The sequence below is a fragment of the Tursiops truncatus genome, chromosome 1 (assembly GCF_011762595.2).
Source record: "Tursiops truncatus isolate mTurTru1 chromosome 1, mTurTru1.mat.Y, whole genome shotgun sequence".
In the NCBI taxonomy this organism is placed as follows: Eukaryota; Metazoa; Chordata; class Mammalia; order Artiodactyla; family Delphinidae; genus Tursiops; species Tursiops truncatus.
The window spans coordinates 3,273,745-3,294,690 of NC_047034.1; the positions used below are offsets into that span (position 1 = coordinate 3,273,745).

A 20,946-nucleotide genomic window follows, 5' to 3' on the forward strand; every position below is an offset into this window, starting at 1 on the left:
ATCTTAGAACAGTAGAAAAAATAACTAAATTGGATAAGAAACAGACCTCTCTTGTGTAGGGGGCGCTCAGTCCCCAGGAAAGTGATGCAGAATTCATTCAGAGTGAAGAACTTGTGAGATGGGGATTACCATCTACTCACAGGTGTGGAGGTGATTGCCAAATGGAGCTGGAAGGATGTCTCACTAGAGCATCATCCTCCCTTCCTTTGCAGTTGCTTGAAGTTTCTAGAATAGAGAGATAAACTTTTTTATAGTTGATTTACAATGTTGTGTTAGTTTCAGGTGTACAGCAAAGTGATTCATTTATACATATATTTTTTCAGATTATTTTCCCTTACAAGTTATTACAAAATATCAAGTATAGTTCCCTGTGCTATACAGTAGGTCCTTGTTGGTTATAGAGATAAACCTAAGTCCACAAACTCAGGTGGAGCTACAAGGTTAACACCTCTAGGAGAAGGAATCTAATGCTTTGATAGCTAACTTGGACCAGGTTATGTGATTATTTGATCAGCAGATATTTATTGCCCACCTACTACATGCCATGTTCTTGGTAAGATTCAGTGAAATTGAAGCTTGAGGGTCATATGAATCCTCTCTGATGTCTTACTGGGATTCTCCAAACTGAACTGATTATTTCCTTTCTTCTTTGGGCTATAGCTATGATATCACATATTTCTGCAATCTGCAAAAACACTGCTTTTATTATGGCCTGTTTCTCCCACTGGATGGTATGCTCTACACAAGAGCTGAGACTAGCTATGTCCTACTCATTTTGACCAGAGTATCTGAGAATTGTGGCATTCAATTGACTTTCAGTTCATTTTTATTGAGTATGTTAATGAGAGTGAATGAGATATTAATGCTACCTTTAGGGTACTTGACAATTAAGACAAGAAATAAGACATGGGCACAGAACAGACTTATTGGGAGATTAGTTGCTTTAAGTTTATCATGTAGTGTTAGAGAGAAGACACCAACAAATAAGATCAAGAAGCCCCCAGAAGACTTTGCTTTCTTCATTCCAATATAGCTGTGCAAATATTATGTTCAGGTTTGAAAACAGCTAGGTAGCCATTACCTTGCCTTCAGATGTTCAGCAGCAATTATTGTATGTTACTCATTTATTTACTAGAAATTGACTGAAGTTTAACTGCTTTATTTAGAGAACTTCAAAGCAGTGATATGTACCAGAAATCTTTACCTGTTTATCCATTTTTCTGTAGGTTCATCTTGCATCTGAATTTAAAATTAGAAAAAGTCAGTTGCATCAGAAACTCCTAGTTCCTCTGGAAAACAGGAGAGTTGACTTGAGTTTCAAAAGTCATCATGAATCAAAGATTGACAAGTCAGTTCAATCCTGGCTCTGCAATGTGATACGCTTGAGGTCTTAGACCATACACTCAATCACTTCGAACCTCAGTTATCTATAAAGTGGTGATAATGATGCCTACGCTGTTTACCTCTGATGGGTCTTATGGATAAGAAAATTCGTTGCACGCTATGAGATGCTGTATAAATGCAGGGGGTTCTTGTTGTTGTGATGACAAGAACACAGCTGAGCACGGACCTGAAGGCACGTCCATGTAATGAAAGCATCTGCCTTGGGAACAGCTATACATGGTTCCCATCTGTGAAGCAGCATCTAAGTCCTTAAACTCATCAGGCGAAGTATACGTTGATGCTCCCTGAAGAATTATCAGCACATTAATTTGCTTCCTGGGAACATCTGGATTGTCTAAATTTAGATTCCTGATGAAAGATTCCTGAAGTGTCACCAGATTTCTGTGTAGATAATTTTCTCCAGCTCAACAAACATGGATGCCTATTACAGACCAGGCATGGCTGGAGTCAGCAGAGACTCAGAGAAGTGAGCATGGCTGCTGCCTTCAGAGAGCTCACAGTTTATGGGCAGAGATAGCTATGCAATTAGATGTTCACAGAAAATAAAGTGGAGTTATGTGCAATTATTGCATAAATTATAGTGGCACTCCACAGGGGGTCTTCAGTGAGATCAGAGCCTTTCCTGATGGAAGGGATGCCTGAGTTGAATGTTAAAAAGTAAGTAGAAATTAGATACAGTAAGTCCGCTAAATATGAAGAACGAGTTCCATTCTCAGAGCACGTTCGTAAGTCCAGTTTGTTCGTAAGCCCAACAAAGTTAGCCTAGGGACCCAGCTAACACAATCGGTTATAGAGTACTGTACTGTAATAGGTTTATAATACTTTTCACACAAATAATACATAAAAACAAACACAAAAAATATAGAAAACATTTTTAATCTTACAGTACAGTACCTTGAAAAGTACAGTAGTACCAGCTACATCGCTGCTACTTTTACGCCTGCTTCTGGACATCCTGGGCTTGAAATAAAGGTACTGTACTACTGTACTCTACACAGTTCTGTACAGTAAAGTACACAGAAGCACAACCACTTGTAGAGGATGCACACACGTGACAACGTACACCAGACCCTGTGAGCTACCTTACGTGACAGGACATGGGAACGCACGTTCACATTTTGAAAGTTTGCAACTTGAAGGTGCGTGTCTAGGGGGCTTACTGTCATCAGCATGGGTGTCTGGGTGGGAGATGTGGGTGATTCCAAGCAGAGAGAACAGCATGAGCAAAGGAGCCGAAACTGAGAAAAATATGCGGCCGTTCGCTGTTGCTGGAGCAGAAGTCACGGTGAAAGGTGGAGAGTGAGGGAAGGTTAGAGACACCTGGAGAACAGAGGAACCGTCCCTGCAGGGCTTCTGGGTCAACGCCTTGATGTTGTGGCAAATGGAAGCCATGGACACCATGGAACAGAGACGTAATGTTATGAGATACAGATCATCAATTAAATGTTCTGGGTATTGGATTGATTGAAGGACATTAAGATTTGGAAGCAGGAACCTGGTTACGGAGTTATTGTAGGGATTCAGAGATGAACCAAGAAAACAGCGATGAAGTTGGGCACCAGGAGTGCTGAGAAATATGTCAAATCCCAATCTCTCAATTTTCCCCCCTCCGCCCCCCCTCCCTTCGTTCCCCCTGGTAACCATAAGTTTGTTTTCTACCATCTGTAACAGTATTTCTGTTTTGTAGATAAGTTCATTTGTACCTTTTTTTTAGATTACACCTATAAGCAATATCATATGATACTTGTCTTCCTCTGTACAGCAGAAACTAACACAACACTGTAAATCAACTATACTCCAATAAATTTTGTTTTAAAAAGCGTGGTGAGAAATACTTGGATGACCACACAGACTTGACGACTGCCTTAAAGTGGCCTTGAGAGCTAGAAGGAGGTCAAGCCAACTCACTCAGGCACAATACTGGTGTGATAGATGTGAATCTCAATGCATGAAATCAAGAGCACTGACATATAACTTTATTTTTACAAACTATCTAATTTCTGATGCCAGTCCAAATTCCACTAGCCTGTTGGAGGAAAAAGGCCCCAACTCCAAAACCCCAAACCTTATTGAGGTCCTTCTACTCAGGCTTGTGCTAGAGTTTTGAGGTCTTACTTAAGGAGTTGGGATGCCCCATTTGGTTGTTGGTCATCAGAACACACAGGTAGCGGCCGGGATCAGCATTGTTCTGGTTCATTGGCAGAACTTTGGGGAGAAGGTGTATCTTCTCTTCTGCCTAGAAGCAGTATGAGCCATTTTGGTTTTTTTGATGTGCTTTCCTAGGAGATAGGAGATGAGATGCCTTCTGCCACAGAGACCAGCCTGCTCATTATTGCCTTTTCCTCTTCATGGGAGGAGAGATCCTTCTCTGAAGAAAATCGTTTTCTTTTGACGTCGCTCTGTCTTCCTGTGTTTATGTCCCAACTTTTCTTCCCCTCCTCGAGGTTGACTTTTGGCAAAGAAAATTTATCGAGGCAGTCCCTTCCTCAGTGCTCATAGTTTGTCATATATATATTTGTTTTTATTTTTGCTGTCTGGCCCCTTACTCTCCATGAAGTGGGACTTTTTTCCTTGCTCTTTATAGCATCAGGCATCCAGAACACCCTGGCACATAGTAGGGGTGCACACACATGCAAACTTGTTCGTTGAATAAATGAATATGAGTGTGTGTAATGAGCTGGCATGACTCTTCCAACATATTTTGCAGGGAAAAGATGCTACTATTTTGGGATTCTCTCAGGAGTTCCACATATTGAAAGCGTGAATTAGTTTTTTTTTTTTAACGAATGAAACGATGGCTGCTGACTTTTGTGTTCTCTGCCTCCTCCCTCTCCTGAGGCATTGAGCACAGAGCTGACTACATGCTGATGAGAGGAAGAGAAAGGGAAGCAAAAGGTGGTGGGAAGAAAAAGAAATAATTAAAATATTAAATGATCCAGCCAGGTGAGTTATTTCAAAGCATCATCTAATACCAATCAAAATACCACTCACTAGCTACCTAAATAAAATATCTCTAGTAGACTGTATAGTTGATTTGAAAGGTGTAAAAAAGATGGAATTGGGGAAGAGGAAGAGAGCTTTTCTTAGAGACTTGCAAATTTATTCCTACTTAACCAGACTATGTAGAGAAAATGTGATTTTTAAATTTTATCCATGACCAATCAGAGCTTACTCCCAGGCCCCTGGCCTTCTATAGCTTGCTAGGTAGGTTTTGTTTTGTTTTGTTTGTTTATTTTGTTGTTATTGTTGAGGAAGGAACCACCAACCTGGGGCAAAATCATTCAAACCTGGTGGTAAAGTTTGCTTAAGAAGAGAACATTGGATCCCCCCTCCAAAAACAAAATGTAAACTAAGAGTGTTACTTTATGGGCTCAGGAGCATAGGAAAGACAATCAAGAGAGCACAGGTGATTCAAATCCAGATCACATTTCCTCCCTCCAGGCTGGGCTGGGAGAGGAGGTGTGGGAGGACTGCCTCTGCTCTTCGTCCCCCCTGCTGATGTGATGCACCAGCCTCCTCTGGGTTCTCTTACTGTCTCACTGCTGGTGGTGCCTGGCTGTCACAGGCATGGAGGCATTTTCTCCACCCACATCAGAGATGGTTTAGTCATTAATATGTTCAAATGGGAGAGGGTAGGGAGGATGAAGAAATTTGGATAATTTTCTCTCAAAACATTAGCCTGTCTTACAGTGTTATTACTTTCTTATACCTCCTATTTTGCATTTGAGAAAATAGTTTCCTTTTTTAAAAAAAATAATTTTTATTGAAGTATAGTTGATTTACAACATTGTGTTAGTTTCAGGTGTACAGGAAAGTGATTCAGTTATACTGATATATTCTTTCTCAGATTTTTTTTCCATTATAGGTTATTACAAGTTATTGAGTAGAGTTCCCTGCGCTATACAGTAGGTCCTTGTTGTTTATCTGTTTTATATATAATAGTGTGTATATGTTACCCAAACTCCTAATTTATCCCTCCCCTCTTTCCCCTTTGGTAACCATAAGTTTGTTTCCTACCTCTGTTGTTATCTTTGCTTTCAGATCATCCCCTATCCCGTAGGCTATTGGGCTCCAATTTGGATCAATAGACTCAGAAAGGCAACTATATTTTCAAGATATTTTTATATTATACCAATTTTAGAATGATATTTTGAAAATTACCCATTCTCTACAGTTGAGTATTCAACAACTGAGCCACATGAGGATTTTATGTTCATTTTTTCGCAGTATCAAATACATACAACAGATTTTATGTCCATTTCTTCCTATGACGTGGCTATCATTGGTTTTCAGAGGTAGATATTGAGGCTTAGAGAGATGAAATAATTTGCCCCAAATCATGTGTCTCTTAAATTGCTGCATTGAGATTTAGACCCAGGTGAGTCTTGTTCAAAAGATCCATGAATTTTTCAGTACACTTTGGTGTTCACTCCCATTTTTGTATTGAGTCCACAAGAAAGTTCTCAGATATTTTATAGGACTATGTCAGGCATAGTAAAAACAAGAAAAATGCACTCAAGGTCAGAAGTCTTGGGTTCAAATTCTGCCATCTTGCATTTTTCTGTTGATAGTATGGTAATAAGAGACAGAAGATGAGCTCGTATCCCAATTTTGTCATTTACCAGCTGTGTAAACTTGGGCAAACTTATCTTATTTCTAAGTCTCCAATTTCTTATGTGCCCAAGAGAGAGAAAAACAATAAAGTGGCTATGAGACATAAACATGATAACACCCTGTAAACAGTGCAGCACCACCCGTGGCACACAGCAGGCACCCAATAAGTGTCATCACCTCATCTATTTCAGCTAATTCTGATCATTTGTGAGGCATGCGTTATGTTCTCTCTGGACTTTTAAGTTGTTTGGTAAACATATGGTGTTTAGTGCCGATGCTTTGATGTAACTACAGTAAAAGCAGAAGAAATAAGTATCCAAATAAGGAACTCATTTTTTTCTCATTTCTCTAAGACATTGGCCCACCATGTCTAAGTTGTAGAAATGAAACGACAATAATTCATTATTGAACACCTGAACAATTATTTATTACTGAAACCACTTCTGGACCTACATTTTAATGACAGTAATTCATAGCTTTCTCCAGCCTAGAGCCCTAGAAGGATGGGATAGGGTTGAATCTGAAGCCACCCTCTGAGTGAAGCCACTGGCCTCCCAGCCCAGGGCACTGAGCCAGGGGCCCAAGCCAAGCATGTGACATTCCATCTGCTGTCCTAACCACAGGTAAATGACCCTCAAACCCCAAGGGAGTCATTCAGATTCATGAAGGAGATCTTACCTTTCACAGGTAAGAGATGCTTTGCTTAAGTGACTAAAGAAGGAAAAAAAAATTTGAGATCTAGTTAACAAAATGTATTGAGGTCATTTCCACCATACATTGATGGAGCTCTAAAGCAGAAAGTGTCACAAGGGCTATAATTAGGAGAATGAGTTAAAAATTTAACAGCACTCCAGATTTCAACTACACCTATCATTTTCCCAGCCATAAATGTCTTCCCCTTTACACTTTATGGGGCCTATAGTCATCCTTCTTTTTTTCAGCATTTGAGAGAAACAGGGAAAGAAAAATAATAAAGGGGAAAAAAAGGTAATGTTTTGAAGACATATTTAGGAGGAGCCAGAGAGTACCTGGGAGGCAGGATCAGTTCTGTGTCCTTCTTTCTCTGCACTGCGATCTATTCTAGCCCTCTCTGACTGTGCAGTCATCTGGCCCTGAGTGCACGGCCCCCCATGCATGCCCTGAGAGTAGCCACCTGCTCCTTGTGAGTCCCTATAAATGGAAAGCACACTTGGTACAACGTGCATGCAGAAAGGCTAGTTTACAGTGATGCACGATAATTATCCCTGAAGATTTCAGGTTTCAACTGTCACACACCTTGCACTTTTTTTTCCTGGTAGACTTTATTTTTTAGAGATTTAGGTTCACAGCAATATCGAGCAGAAAAGTACAGAGAGTTCCCATATATTCCCTGGCCTCACCTACATACAGTTTTCCCAATGATCAACATCCCCACCAAATGGTACATTTGTTATAATCGATGAACCTACACTGACACATCATTATCACCCCACATCCACAGTTTACATTAGGGTTCACTCTTGGTGGTGTACATTCTGTGGGTTTGGACAAGTGTATAATTGTATGTTATCCGCCATTATTGTGTTGTACAGAATACAGTCACTGTCTTAAAAGTCCTCTGTGCCCTGCCTCTTCATCTTTTCCTGCCAGCAACCCTTAAGAAGGACTGATTTTTTTATTTTGCTATCTTCATAATTTTGCCTTCTCCAGAGTATCATATAATTGGAATCATATGGCATGTAGACTCTCTAGATTGGTTTCTTTCACTTAGTAATGTGCATTTTAGGTTCCTCTGTGTCTTTTCATGGCCTGATAGCTCATTTCTCTTTAGTATGGAATAATATTCCATTGTCTGGTTGTACAACAGTTTATTTATATCTTCACCTACTGAAGGACATCTTGGTTGCTTCTGAGTTTGGACAATTGTGAATAAAGCTGCTATAAACATCCATGTGCAGGTTTTTGTGTAGACATAAGTTTTCCACTCTGAGTAAATGCCAGGGAGCCCAAATGCTGGGTTGTATTGTAAGAATGTGCTTGGTTTTGTAAGAAACGGCCAAACCACCTTCCAAGGTGGCTGCACCATTTTGCATTCCCACCAGTGACTCCACATTCTCACCAGCATTTGGTGTTGTCAGTGTTACAGCTTTCGATTATTACAGCTTTCGATTATTCTCATAGGTGTGTCATTATCTCGTTGTTGTTTTTTTTGTTTTTTGTTTTTTTGTTTTTTTGCGGTACGCGGGCCTCTCACTGTTGTGGTCTCTCCCGTTGTGGAGCACAGGCTCCGGATGCGCAGGCTCAGCGGCCATGGCTCACGGGCCCAGCCGCTCCGCGGTATGTGGGATCTTCCCGGACCGGGGCACGAACGCGTGTCCGCTGCGTTGGCAGGCGGACTCTCAACTACCACGCCACCAGGGAAGCCCTCGTTGTTTTTTTAACTTGCAGTTTCCTAATGACATATAATGTAGAGGGACTTCTCGTATACTTATTTGCCATTTTGTATATCTTCTTTGGCGAAGTGTCTGTTCAGATCTCATTTTGGTCATTTTTTAAGTGGGTTGTTCATTTTTTTAAGGTGGAGTTTTAAGAGTTCTTTGTATGTTTTGGATGACAGTCCTTTATCAGGTGTGTCCGTTGCAAATATTTTCTCCCAGTCTGTGGCTTGTCTTCTCATTCCCTTGCTCCCTCTCCTTTTTGTATCTAAGACAAACTTAAAAAAAAAAGATAAGTATTTCTGTGTCCATCTTCATGTGTAAGACAGCTATCCAAAAGCAACAGGAACTAAAATATTTGAGTTAATGTTATGTCAATTTCATGAGTTTAGTGAAAACTGCTTAGAAGAGTGCAGTTCTCATAATTAGGGGTGTAGATAAGAGTTAGTCATTACTAGTAGTACAAAAGGAGTTAAGGTATTTCCAGTAACATTTCTCCAATTGCTTTATTTTGGTGTTGATACGACTTTCATGAGAAATTCTTAGGTAAAAGCCTTTGGGAAGGGTTTGGATTAAATCAGTGGTTCTCAAGCCGGAGTGATTTTTGTCCACCAGGGAAAATTTGCCAGTGTCTGGAAACATGATGCCTGGGGGAGGGGAGACAGCACTAGTGGCATCTAGTGGGTAGAGGTCAAGGAGGTGCTAAACATGTGTGGTGCTCAGGACGGCCACCCCTCTCATCCCCCACCTACAAAGAATGACCTGGCCCTAAATGCCAACAGTGCCAAGGTTGAGAAATCCAAAATCAAATCAAATCAAATATATTCTCTTAGTATAACTCCTCTCAGCCATTAATATGTAGTTGGCTCAGTAAAAGATTGAAAGCAGGCTACAGTGAACAATATTTTCCGAATACATACATATCTGACAGACACTGGAGTTCTACCATGCACCAGGCTTCCTGAGTTGATCCATAAGTTATTATCGCAGACATGTTCTTTCCAAACCTTGGAAATTGAAGCTAATCCGTATATTTTAATTTTGTCTAATGTTAGTGATTGGCAAATAATCTAAACTATTTTCCACAGGGAAAACACTGCAAAAGAGAGCAGCATTTGCTTAGTCAATATAAAATATCTAAAACAGCCTTGCTAAAAACAGGTTAATGCTTTAAATGACACAATTGAACAAGACATAATTAGGGATAACTATTTCCTTCCTCTCATTTTAGAAACACCATGAGCCATTGGCACAGGGGTGAGAGAGGGTGATTTCATGACTTCTACGTGGAAATTTCTTTTTCAGTGTTGCTATTAAGTTGTTCTTACACAAAATGATATCCAGTAGACCAAATTTCCTTACGGTCTGTAAATCCAGTTTGCAAAGAAGTTGTTTCATGGCCAAAGAAGTTGGCAATAATTAAATTACTGTTGCTGAAGTCCCTATTTCTTCTTTGAAGATAATATTTGGTATATGTACATGAAGTATGGAGAGAAGGGATTCATTTTAAAATGCATCTCTGGCCAAGATTCAAGAGTAGTGAGTTTTCCCATGCCCAAATGAATGGTCGATAATGATATATTTTCAATTCAATTCTATTTCTATACGTTTATGAGTACTCAGTACACTATGCTGGGTGCTAGAAGGACCAGAGAAGACTAATACGTGGTCCTTGTCTTTGAGAAGCTAGCAAATTAATGGAGGAGACGTGCACACTTAGTTACTGCAGCGTTAGCATGAAGGGCTGTGTATGAGCAGGTGAGTGACTTGTTTGGAATGTCGAAAGGACCACAGAGAAGATACCACTTAAATTGGCCCCTCACTGGGAGCGGGACTCAGAGAAGACAGACCTCGCAAGAAGCTAAGTGCCGATTCCCATGGCTAATTCAAAAGCAACTTGATTTCCTAACGACTGATTTCATCCTTTCTCGCCACCTGTTTTGTGCTGTTTCTTCAATAATTCAGTGAGAACTGGGTTCAACATTTAAACTCCACCTTTTTGGGGGCTTCCCTGGTGATCCAGTGGTTAAGACTGTGCTCCCAATGCAGGGGGACTGGTTGGGGAACTAAGATCCTGCATGCCATACAGCACGGCCAAAAAAAAAAAAAAAGAAAGAAACAACCAAAAAGCAACTCTACCTTTTTACTTGATTTCTGGCTTTTTGTTTACAAGTTTTGAACTATATACACACATAATTTGCTCTCCTTAAAAATATTAAAAATTACAAAGCAAATAGCTTTTACTCTCAGAACAATGTTTCTCTTTCCTTACATACTTGCTGAGTGGCTTTATTTTTTGAGTTTTTAAGAAATTTATTTTATTGAAGTATAATTGATTTACAATGTTGTGCTTATTTTTGCTGTACAGCAAAGTGATTCAGTGATATATATATATATGTGTGTGTGTGTATACATATATATGTATGTGTATACACACATATATATACATTCTTTTTCATATTCTTTTCCATTATGTTTTGTCACAGGATATTGAATAAAGTTCCCTGTGCTATACAGTAGGACCTTGTTGTTTATCCATTCTATTTATAATAGTTTGCATCTGCTAACCCCAAACTCCCAATCCATCCTCTTTATGCATTTTTAATGTCACATTTTTTGCCGTGGCAATTTTTTTTAACAACTTTATTGGAGTATAATTGCTTTACAATGGTGTGTTAGTTTCTGCTTTATAACAAAGTGAATCAGTTATACATATACATATACCCCCATATCTCTTCCCTCTTGTGTCTCCCTCTCTCCCACCCTCCCTATCCCACCCCTCTAGGTGGTCACAAAGTACCGAGCTGATCTCCCTGTGCTATGCGGCTGCTTCCCACTATCTGTCTATTTTATGTTTGGTAGTGTATATATGTCCATGCCACTCTGTCACTTTGTCCCAGCTTACCCTTTCCCCTCCCCGTGTCCTCAAGTCCATTCTCTAGTAGGTCTGCGTCTTTATTCCCATCTTGCCCCTAGGTTCTTTATGACCATTTTTTTGTTTGTTTGTTTTTAGATTCCATATATATGTGTTAGCATACGGTATTTGTTTTTCTCTTTCTGACTTACTTCACTCTGTATGACAGACTCTAGGTCCATCCACCTCACTACAAATAACTGCTGAGTGACTTTAGATAACAATCTATGTAATCTTTGAAAAAACCAGGTTCTTTGGACATAATGAACAGTTTCATCTTTATATTTCTGTAGCAGGGAATATAGTACAATATTCAGTATGCAAAAATGGATTGTATAAGGAAATGAAGAAACTGCAACTTGAAATAGCATAACAAAAAGAATCTTATTTCACAATTGATGATTAATGATAAAGAATATCATTAGGAAAAATAATGCTTCTGTTTTGAGTGGATGTGCAAAGTTACTGCAAGCTCACCTGTTTCTATCACATTTACATCCTACATAACATAAAATTCAGCAATGGTCTGAGTATTAGAGAATCTTGAACTTATTACTCAAAGAACATAATGTTCTTTCTGGATATTGTGACTTTTTCTTTTCGTTTTTTTAGTTGTATTGAGATATACTTGACATACAGCACTGTACAAAGTTAAGGTGTACGGCATAATGACTTACATATATTGTGAAATGATCACCACGATAAATTAACATCCGTCATCTCATATAGACATAGAAAAAAAGAAAAAATGTTTTTGCCTTGTGATGAACACTTTTAAAACCTACTCTCTTAGCTTTTATATATATATCACATTTCAGTGTTAACTATAGTCATTGTGTTGTACCTTATATCCCAGGACTTATTTATATCGTAACTGGAAGTTTGTACATTTTGACCACCTTCATCCAATTTCCTCACCCCTCACACCCAAGCCCTCTGGAAAACACAAAGCTGATTTCTTTGTATAAGTTTGTTTGTTTTTAGATTCCACATATAAGTGAGATCATAAAGTATTTGTCTTTCTCTGTCTGACATTTCACTTAGCACAATGCCCTCAAAGTCCATCCATGTTGTCACAAATGAGACAAATGATGGGATTTCCTTGATATTTAATGACTGAATTATACACACACACACACACACACACACACACACATATATACCAAATCTTGATCTATTCATCCACTAATGCATCAATGGACACTTAGGTTGTTTCCATCCTTTGGTTATTGTAAATAATTTTGCAGTAAACATGGAAGAGTGGATGTCTCTTTGACATAGTGTTTTGTTTTCTTTGGAAATACACCCAGAAGTGGAATTGCTGGATCATATGGGAGCTCTAGTTTTAATTTTTTGAGGAGCCTCCATACTATGTTTTCCATAGTGGCTGCACCAATTTAGAATCCAACCAACAGCGTACAAGTGTTCTCTTTTCTCTACATCCTGTCCAGCGTTTGTTATTTCTTGTCTTTTTGATGATGGCCATTCTAACAGGCATGAGGTACATCTCATTATGGCTTTGATTTGCATTTCCTTGATGATTAGTGATGTTAAGTACTTTTTCGTGTATCTGTTGGCCATTTATATATCTTCTTTGGAGAAAAGTCTATTCAGGCTTAGCTCATTTTTTAAAGTGGATTATTTGTGGGTTTCTGCTGTTGAATTGTATACATTCTTTCTTTATTTTGGATATTAACCCCTTATCGAATATATGATTTGCAAATATTTTCTCCCATTTTGTAGCATTCTTTTCAAGTTTGCTTTTTCATTGATCATTCCTTTTGCTGTGCAGAATCATTTTAGTTTGATGTAGTCCTATGTGTTTATTTGGGATTTTGTTGCTTATGCTTTTTATGTCATATTTAAAAATTCCTTGCCAAGACCCATGTCAAGGGGCTTTTGCCCTATGTTTTCCTCTAGGAGTTTTATGGGTTTTAGTCTTAAGTTTAAGTCTTTAATACATTTTGAGTTAATCTTTATGAGTGGTATAAAGGTCTAATTTTATTCTTTTACTAGTGGATGTCCAATTCTCCCAGCACCATTTATTGAAGAGACTGTGTTTTCTCCATTGAGTATTCTTGGCTCCCTTTTTAGATATTAGTTGACTGTAAATGCTTGGGTTTATTTCTGGGTTCTCAATTCTGTTCCATTGGTTTATGTGCCTGTTTTTGTATGTACCATACTGTTTTGTTTACTGTAGCTTGAAATCAGGAAGTGTGATACTTCCCATTTTGTTCTTCTTTCTCAGGATTCTTTGGCTCTTTGGGGTCTTTTTTGGTTCATATAAATATTATGATTGTTGTTTCTACTTCCATAAAAAATGCCATTAAAATCTTGATGGAGATTACATTGAATCTATAGATGGATTTGGGTAGTATAGACATTTTAATAATATTAATTTTTGTAATCCATGAGCACAGGGTACTTTTACAATTATGTGTGTCAATTTCTTTCACCAATATTTTGTAGATTTTAGTGTAGAGATCTTTTACCTCCTTGGTTAAATTTAGTCTTAAATATTTTATTGTTTTTGATGCTATTGTAAATGGAATCATTTTCTTTATTTCTATTGCAGATAATTCATTGTTAGTGTATAGAAATGCTACTGATTTTTGTATGTTAATTTTCTAACCTACAACTTTACTAAATTAGTTGATTAGATCTAACAGCTTTTTGGTGGGTGTCATTAGGATTTTCTATATATAATATCCTGTCATCAGCAGAGACAATTTTACTTCTTTCTTCCTTACTCTGATTCCTTTTGTTTCTTCTTCTTGCCTAATTGCTGTGGCTGGGAGTTCCAGCTCTATTATTGAATAGAATTGATGAAAGTGGGTACCCTTGTCTTGTTTCTGATCTTACAGGAAAAGCTTTTAATCTTTCACCACTGAGTATGATATTAGCTGTAGGCTTGTCATATATGGCCTTTATTATGTTGAGGAATGTTTCTTTATACCTAATTTATTAAGAGTTTTAATCATGAACAGATGTTGAGTCTTATCAAATGCTTTTTCTCTGTCAGTTGAGATGATTTTATGATTTTTTTCTATTAATGTGATATGTCACATTTATTGGTATGCCTCAGTTGAGCTATCCTTTCATCCCAGGGATAAATCCCACTTGATCATGGTGAATGATCCTTTTAATGCGCTGCAGTGTGGTTTTGTTTTTTTTTAATGAAACATGTTTACAACTATCCACCTGCTTTCTTTTTCTGATTCACTTTAATTTAGTAAAAAGTAGGGTAGAGAAGGAGGTATACTCCACCAGTTCATAATACATTCTTGTAATTAATAAACCACAGGTGATTTATTCCTTTAGAAATAGAATTCTCCTAATCAATTAATAATGTAGAATTTAAAAATCAGTTTGAAAATAATCTCAATTTAATAATCTAAGTGTTTATTTATGAATAGATGTGAACACTTCTGTTGATACTTAAATTGAAAAACTTCATTCTTTTTTTTCTAGAAAATTTAAGCACTGATGGAATATACATTGTATGAAATGGGCCAATAGACATCAAGTTAGTAACTGGCTTTGGGCCTGTAAATCACTTGTAAATATCTCATAACTTTATCATATACATTAAGTGTGAGTGTTGTAAAGATAAGAGATTGGGACCAAGAGGGATGCTTCTCTCTTGCATTGGTTACAAACATTGTTTTCTGACAAATAAAAGTAGATGAAAAGTTTCTAAAGCCATCAAGTAAGTGCTCATTATGAATCATTCACCTATAATGTGTGAAAAATAGCCCATGCTAGTTTGAAATTTTGTTTTCACTTTAAAGATAGGAAATGTATGATAAGTTCACGGAGAAGTACTGTAGATTAGAATAGAGAAATACTTGGAAGAAATTCTAAAATCAATGAACATTAGTTAAAAGATAAAATAAGTGTACACAAGTAATAACTTTCTTTTCTCCAACAATAATTTTTAAATTATAGGAGTCATAATTTGTAAATTTCCTCTTTACACACTCTGTTTTTTGTCTTTTCACATTACTGACTTCTGCTCATACTTAACCCTTGTTTTGACATATTATTGCTGTATTTTAAAGTCACCAGAAATTACAAAAGTTTTAACATTTTGAATAGAAAAAAAATGAGTACAAATTTTACTTTTATTGGAAAGCAATTCCAGAAAATTATTTTATTGAATATTAAATATTTGTTGCAAATTAATGATTTTTAACAGGAGAAAATTGTTCTGCAAGTAAAAAATTTTTCATTTTAAACACTGAACTTTTATTTTAAGTAATGTTTCTAATACTCTCAAACAAATTATCAACGAACATAATACCCAATCTCTAAAGAGATGATTCCAAAAAGTCTTACCACCATATTAAGTTTATAATAGTATTATAAAAAATAGTTGTAATAAATCTTAACCAACTTCTTCAAATTTTGTTGTTCGGAATCATGGTTAAAAGGCTAAAATTACATTTGATATATTATCAAGTACGAAGTGGACTTCTAAGGGTAAAAAACGCAGTCTATCGAAAAGGAGTTTCACCTTTGACCTGCTCCAGTGAGAGCAGTGAGCATGAACAGGCTTTGGGAAAGGCAGTAGAACTATTACTTTTCCTCCCTCTTTAGCTTTTCCGGGACAGAAAAAGGAGAAGGCAAAATACGGAAGGCCATGCATGACAAGCAACCGCAAACCACTGTGAAAGGGAGTCTTTGGTATCTGAGATGACAGAATCAGATAAAGACAAAAGGATGCAGTGGCCGAGGGAGAGCTTCTTTCTGTAAGGCAGTCCTTCCCGCTCACATCTGAGTAAATGCTCTTGTGCGAATACGAGGAGGAAATCAATGTTTTGGTGTTCAATATTCAGCTCGGGGGCAGAAAAAAGGCTCTCATTTCTGGAGTATTAGTCACAGATGTTAGCAGAATTATCTGTGTTACTTGAACAAAGTTTTATAGAGGAGTTGTGCATATGGGTTTTATAATTTTGTAGTTACAAAATTATACTAATGGGAATTGTAGGATTTGTACAACCCGATTCCTTTCCATTTTTACTTAATTTCAGTAAGTTGCTGTTTTCTGGCAAAGCAGTAAGGCAATATTAAAATATGAGCTGTATAATATCATGTAAGCCTTGAGAAGCTCATACACTTTGAATGAACCCTTAACTACAACTTTAGGAAGGTGAAAATGACAAGAGGAGGAATGAATAAGTTTGTGAGGTGAACAAAAGAAGTTCAAGTGAGCTACAACCTTCACTTCAGGGAATGAATCTATTTAGTGTACTTCGTGGAGAAAAGGTTTGAAATGGGTCTCTCTCAGGAGCAAGTGACCAGTAGAAAGATGTAGCTGGACAATGAAGCATGTGGCTAGAAAATTTTGAAAATTTCAACCTAAAACTTACCATTCTCAGGTTTTCAAGGGTTCATAAAATAAAGGGAATGTGGCCAAGTGGAAAAAGGATAAATACGTAATTCATGAAGCAGCCCTTTCTGACATACCCTGCTGCTTTTGGCTCCTAAAAATAGATCAGTTAAGGGCAACATGTAATAATTTCCTTCAGAAAAGTGGTAAAGATATATTTTATTTGGAAGTGTTCTAAATTTTCTCAGCATAAGCTATGGAGGAATCTTCAGCTTATTTTAGAGAAAGACACGGGGTATTATGCAGAATATATTTGAAATAACTTTCTTTTCCCCTGTGGCATTATTAGCATCTAGCTGGAAAGCATTGCATGCTTCTTTGCTTCACTGTGTTCAGTGTAAATTACCAGGGTGGAAAGTGCCCTTACTAATATATTTAAAATACAATTTAGAGTGATGCTTTTTTTTTTTTTTTTGCAGACAGCATATTTGACATGGTATCTTCAACTGGGGGTAAAGACATTAACCATCAATTTGAAATCCAGAGAATGCAGTGACACATCAAGTAACATAAGAAATCATTTCAGAATAATACAGAATTTAAAACTTGACCTGCATAAGTGAATCCACTATCACTCTTCTCTAAATTCTAGCCTTCTGATACATTTTCAAATATGCTAAATTTGTAAAGTATAACAATACAGAAGTATTAAATCTACCTAGAAACTATTTTTTAATATAACATTATGTTTACACTTGCTTACACCTATTTTCTTTATATCAATTAGATTACTTGCATTGCATGAACTTGAAACTATAGTATTTGAAATTTTACCATCATTTTGAGGTTAAGCATTATAAAATATTTCATCCCAGTGATACTTGCATCTACAAATAACTGCATTAATTTTGGAAGTGTAATGATTTTGAAAAATATAAAATGAATATACAATCAGAATGATTAAATTTACTTAACTTTTTAACATTGCCCAGTAAAAAATCTTCAATGTTATTAGTTTTATAAAACATTTTAATTTATGCTGTAAATTAGCATAATCTTATTAATTTTCATCCATCTCCAAAGAGGTACCATCTTTACGAAAACATTCGTACCAAAAATCTATAGCCTATAGACTTCTGGTAGTCTACCTGTCAGTTCTGATTATTTTCAATAATCCAGTTATTTCACTGACCTACTTTTTCAATGACTACTAACCTTTCTAGGCAAAAATCAAAGGTTTATTTTTTTCTTGGTGGTAGATGTATTTCTTGCCTAGGATTATTGATAATTTAGTTAACATATTTATAAAGCTAACATTTTTATATATTCATAATAAAATAATGAATTATCTACATTTCTCTACTATTGAGACACATTATCATATGTGTTTCATGAGTAATTTCCATCCATTGTATACCTCTGAAAAGAATAAAAAATAAGAATGAATGTATACGTCAAAATATCTTCAAAGTATAAAAAATCCTGAATTAATTTAAGGTATTATTGGCACTTTCTAAGGCAAGATAGTTAAATTAAAATTGGTTCTTATGAATATAGTTTCAAATTTTGAGAATTATGGAGTTTGGTTTTTAATCCATTTTCATATCATCTGATGACTTCACTGAGCTTAATTGTACAAAGTGCATGTTAATCTATTTTCACACACACACACACACACACACACACACACACACACCTATTTGCATCTGTCTTATTTGAAATGGCAAAGATGTGCCACTGCTGATTAACATGGTTCCCTTACTACTCATGTTGTGAACTTGGAAACTGCTGGTGGCAGATGACTCTGGTAACATTGCTCTGCAATGTTTTTGATAATTGTGGAGTCCTGTTCAGTAACCATTGAGAAAAAAAAAGTAAACATCCCTTATTTTATAAGAGCAGCATAGGTACATAACATTAATACCTGTATTAATGTATATTGAATGTGTACTGAAATGCTAACTAGTCCATCACATCCTCCATTGCAGCACAGAAACAGTTACAGATTAATTCAGATCTTCAGTCTCACAACGGGTTCTTAATGCTTGCCTTTGGTAAATTTTTACAGGAAATAGAGTAAATTCACCTCATGCTAATATGGATTCTTCTTTCATAAGAGTTGCGTTATCTGCTGTCCTTTGAGCATACCCATAACGTACAATGTTAAAACGAGATGGCTATAATTGGTAAATAGGTCAATAAGAGCACAGTTCAGAAGACAGCCAGCTCATGCTGTCATTTGTTCTCATCCTTCCCATAATGGTGATGTTTGCTTCGCAGGTTAAAAGTTGCTTCTGTGAAAGGCAACATTTGAATTGTATACAAAGCCGTTGGACAAGGATGACAGGGTTCTTAACAAGAAAGGATAGAACAAGGACTAGCCAACCCCAATGTGTCTATTATAATAAAATTCAGAAGAAAGAGCTAATCTAAGCAATGATATGCAATGGAAAGTGTATACATTTGAGAGGAAAATAGGTGAGGGATGATCACAAAATGATTTACAACCTAAAAATTATTGTGGTATTCATGATAGGGAGAAATTAACTTTGTTTCACAGTAAAAACAGGAAAAATTAACTCTCCTGATTTATGCCTTTTGGGGTCCCCTCATTTGTAAACCTCCTCAAAAGTCTTCTGTAAATAGCTGATGTATCAGCAATGGAAAAATGCTTTCATATTTAATTTTAGAGAGAGAATATTTAAAGGGCAATTGCTAGATGATTTGCCATCATCTAGTGGGTTCTTAGGTAATATTTAATTAGATTTAGCTAGAGGAATTAGATGCAACTAGACCCAGTTCACCTGATTTGGAGTTAAAGCAAAATCCTGAGACTTAATTTGTACAGGGATAAAGAAAATATCGTATAAGTCAACGTTAAAATTAACCACAATAATGGTCCTTAATTTAGGGGCCTAAAAGGCTAATACATCTCAACCTTAATAATCATGGAAATTTGTTATGTTGAAGCTGTAGGAAGGAATCCCTTTTAGTGAGGAATCCACCAAAGTAAAACAAACAAACAAAAATAGGTTGTGTTTAGTTGTTTCACAAAGCAAGCTTTGTTCACATTGCTGATGAATATTCTAGGGCAGAGCTTTTTTGCTGCTAAAGAAAAATAAGTTTTATCCTTTACCCTATAGCAGGACATGCTTTCAGAAAATATCAATAATTTCCTCTGTTACCTTTATGTTTTCCCCAAAGTCTTTCCCTGTGTGGCCATGAACTACTATGGTTTTAATAGAATTAAGAGTTTATATCAGCTCAAGTGTGCTAAATAAGATGTGTAAATGGAAACCAAGCTAACCTTAAATTAAGATTTTTAATCTCCATGTGTTTTCATTATTCTCTAGACTCTGAAGTGTTTTCCTGAACATTAGTGATGTTGAGCATCTTTTCATGTCATTGTTGACCATCTGTATGTTTTCTTCGGAAAAATATGTTTGTTCAGGTCCTTTGCTCAGTTTTTTTTTTTTTTTTTTGCGGTGTGTGGGCTTCTCACTGTTGTGGCCTCTCCCGCAGTGGAGCACAGGCTCCGGACGCGCAGGCTCAATGGCCATGGCTCACGGGCCCAGCCACTCCGTGGCATGTGGGATCTCCCGGACCGGGGCACAAACCCGCGTCCCCCACATCGGCAGGCGGACTCCCAATGACTGCGCCACCAGGGAAGCCCCTTTGCCCAGTTTTTAATCAATTTTTTATATTAAGTTTCATGAGTTCTTTATATATATTCTGGATATTAACCCCTTACTGGATATATGATTTTCAATATCTTCTCCCATACAGTAGATTGCCTTTTCATTTTGCTACTGGTTTTCTTCACTGTGAAAAACCTTTTTAGTTTCAGGTAGTCTCATTTGTTTATTTTTGTTTTTGAGGCTCTTGCCTGAAGAAACAGATCCAAAAAAATTTCACAAACTATAATGTAGAAGAGCTGACTGCCTTTGCTTTCTTCTAGGAGTTTTGTGGTTTCTGATCTTATATTCAAGTCTTTAGCCTATTTTGATTTTATTTTTATATATGGTGTAATATGCTGGTCTAGAGTCATTTTTTTGCTTGTAGTTGCCCAGTTTTCCTAACACCATTTACTGAAGTGACTCTCTTTTCCCCATTGTATACTCTTGCCTCCTTCATCATAAATGACCAAATGTCTGTGGGTTTATTTCTGGGCTCTCTATTCTATTCCATCAATCGATGTGTCTGTTTTGCACCAGTACCATATTGCTGTGATGATTATAGCTTTTCAGTATAGTTTGAATCAAGGCACA

General features: G+C 36.8%; 1 long non-coding RNA gene across 4 annotated transcripts in view; it reads left to right on the forward strand.

The window, feature by feature from the left end:
• The window catches only part of LOC109547513 (uncharacterized), a 268,139-nt gene that overhangs the window by 94,522 nt on the left and 152,671 nt on the right, over positions 1-20,946 (forward strand). The window contains exon 3 of one of the 4 annotated variants that reach the window (XR_012329811.1): positions 1,227-14,291. The exons of the other annotated variants lie outside the window; for them this stretch is intronic. This is a non-coding gene — a long non-coding RNA (uncharacterized lncRNA). Of the gene's footprint in view, positions 1-1,226; positions 14,292-20,946 lie in introns of those variants that run through there. 4 annotated transcript variants of the gene reach the window in all.